Raw genomic sequence first — 2,967 nt, 5'->3', positions numbered from 1 at the left:
TTATTTCTCTGGAAAGAGAGAGTGATTGCTGTCTATTCTTAAGATAGCTCTTAATTCGTGTTGATCTTATAGCTTAGACAGAGAACAGTCCGTCGCCTTGTTGGAACTATTTCACTACCTTAGATACCAATATTATTATATAGGTTCAATAATTCTATTCCATTGGTTCGTTTATCCACTTTTCCTGATTGAGGCAACCTATTATCATCATGCCTTACTCAAATAAACAGACAATCAATATGAAAACACCTATTTTGGGTTTTTTTTTTTCTAGAAGAGTCAGTTACGTACGTATCACACAGAACGAGAAAAGCTTGACAGCTTTTACGTTTGGATTGCTATTCACTAGCCTCTCAAGCATATTTATTTATAATATATAATATATAAATAAATTTAAAAAAATATATATTTTATACATTTTATATATTATTATTATTATTATATAGAAAATGTATAAAATATAAAAAATAATATAATAAAATAAAAACATTTATTCTATAAATAATCGTAGCTACACAACCCAGATATCCTGTAGCATCTCTGTACAAAGCTGCTTGTAAGCAATTCAACGCAGCTGACGTACGTCACAAATTTAATTACATTTCTACGCATAAGAAACGGTGCGTACGATTTGTCCTGCATACGCACTCATTGTTCTGACACTGACTTAACAGGTCCACTAACCGGTCGGGTCGTCGTAACAGATTGCCAATAATCCGAGTGGAGACACGCTGCTCCTGTGCAATTCGCTCAGAGTTTTATTATGATGTATCGGCCCGACACTGAAGCTATCAGTACCCTTACGTCAATGTGTTCCGCCGTGAGAGCATCTATATATGTATACTGATCTAGGTAGTTATCCCACGACAGCTTGCGTGGCCTAGTCAGCCTTCTCAGACAGAGTGCAGGCTATTCCTTCAGTTCCTTTTAAGATACCAATATATGCAACAAGTCTTACTTATTTGCTGCTAACTATACGGTGCATCGCCGTACCTCGTTGTCTCCGGACTGCAACAAGCAGCAATCTGAAGGTCGTGTATGGGGGGTCCGAACATATCTAAAAAGCGAGGTGCAGAGTACTAAGGATTATACATATGTATGAACATAGAGTGCATTTTTATACAAACGTCGATTTAGGTCGAAGGCTTGACAGGTAGATAGGTATGATAGCTATCACGTGTACATTTGGATGTACGGTACCTCTTGGGATTTTGCAGCTCAGTGCACCGTCGGCCAGTCTGTTCCATTATCGGAAAGGCTATATGTCGTCGTCGACGGTCGATGAAAGGAGCATCCTGATACAATTAAATCTTATAACTGAGTTACTGCACCGCTTTTGATTGACTAAATAAGGGTTCCGTTTGATTTGTTGCAGTTCTTCCCTTCAAGTCACAAAAGAAACACAATTTTAATTTGATTTGGTCAAAATTTCACGCGTTCGAATGTTCTTGTTTTAATTCGTTGATACTGAAACTATTTTTTATATATCACTTGGTTTTAAGAGACGTCGAGTTTGACCTGGCCAGTTTTAAAAACCGTTATATAATTGTATATAATTTTAAAATGGCCGCAAATTCACTATGATTTAACTAAGAGCCTGCATAGGTTTACGGGTCGTAGCGAATAGGAACGCTTACTTCTATCACGAGGCAGCGGAAAAGTTGATCCGAGAAAAAAACGTTTATCACTAAAAAGTGAATAATATCTGAGGTGCCGTGAAACATGCATAATCAAGAAATACATTACGGCCTTCCGGAAGGAACGATCTCTCTTAGGACCAGCTGACAACTGCGGGACCATGTGTACCATTTTTTCTTTGATCAGAAAAACTGATACAGAACTATTCGCATTGGGTTTTCTTTTTTACGTACACCCGTACAACATATATAAATCTTCCTGTACATTTCGAGAACGATGGTGTTAGCGGTGGCGATGGTAATTCAAAAGCCTAATCTTTTAGAGTACCTATAACGTACTGATGAAATTCATTACTAAAGTATATGATTGTATTCTTTTACTTTCACTATTACGGATTAGTAATAATACAGGCGTCCACCAGTCAATGCGTCTTTCACTCGACTAGTTACTATATATCGTACGAAATGTTTATGTAAACGTAATGTGCGATCTTCCAGGCAGAACAAATCCAGTTTTGATCACCACTTATCTTAACATCCCTTTGCATAGGCAGGACAAATTTAAGGACCTACCCAACGTTTTCTATGAGAGGCTAGTTCTAGATAGGTAACAAAGCGCGTAATTTGCCAACTCCACATCTGGCTGTCAAACGATAACAACTTGCTTCTTACAAATAGCGAAGAGCACGAATGAACGGATGAACCTGCGTATTAATGAGTTTCACAATATATCGCCTTGAACACGTGTCACCCTCGTAACAAGGAGATACAGTCGTTCCTATCTGGGTTGGGTGTAGGTCGGAGTATTGGCTAATTAGTAGGACAAACTGTTAATGCTCGCCCGCCTCCGTGGGTACCTCAAGTGGAGGGTATGAAACAGAAAAGGAGTCAGGCAGGAAACAAAGAAATGCTCTCTAAAAAACGACCTCTTAATACTTGAAGATCAGCACTCAAGCCTCAAGCGGCATCTTCAAAGGTGTTTACCTTTTGGCTCAGGGAGAATTCGCGACCTGGAACTGCAAGTTGTAACGCAGGGCTGATTTTGAAAAATTGTCTAGTAGAATAACTATCTCAAGTGTGGATGCAAACGATAATACCTAATTTCATTGTTGACTAACATTGAGTTCTCATTGTAGTAGAAGCGGGGGGTCAACTAGGACCTCCCAGCTACAACTGGAACATCAATTGGCAGCCTTTTACATTATATTACATTAAAATTACAATTTTATCATTATTAGTGCAGGTATTATACCGACCAGGTATAGGTTAGATAGAATATTTCAAGCGTAAATATCTGCCGGAGCTGCGTGTCATCGGTCATGCCGTTGCC

The 2,967-nt window shown here is 38.6% G+C and overlaps 1 long non-coding RNA gene across 1 annotated transcript; it reads right to left on the bottom strand.

Moving 5' to 3' along the window:
- Positions 1 to 544: 544 nt before the first annotated feature.
- Positions 545 to 2,758, bottom strand: LOC147753974 (uncharacterized). The gene is made up of 3 exons (XR_015311326.1): positions 2,622 to 2,758; positions 1,201 to 1,382; positions 545 to 1,057 (listed from the first exon to the last, which is right to left on the bottom strand). It is a non-coding gene; the product is annotated as an uncharacterized LOC147753974 (long non-coding RNA).
- Positions 2,759 to 2,967: the final 209 nt, after the last annotated feature.

The sequence above is a fragment of the Varroa jacobsoni genome, unplaced genomic scaffold, assembly GCF_002532875.2.
Source record: "Varroa jacobsoni isolate VJ856 unplaced genomic scaffold, vjacob_1.0 scaffold_55, whole genome shotgun sequence".
In the NCBI taxonomy this organism is placed as follows: domain Eukaryota; kingdom Metazoa; phylum Arthropoda; class Arachnida; order Mesostigmata; family Varroidae; genus Varroa; species Varroa jacobsoni.
Note: the sequence above shows the minus strand (reverse complement) of the source record. Positions and strands in the feature narration are given on the sequence as shown.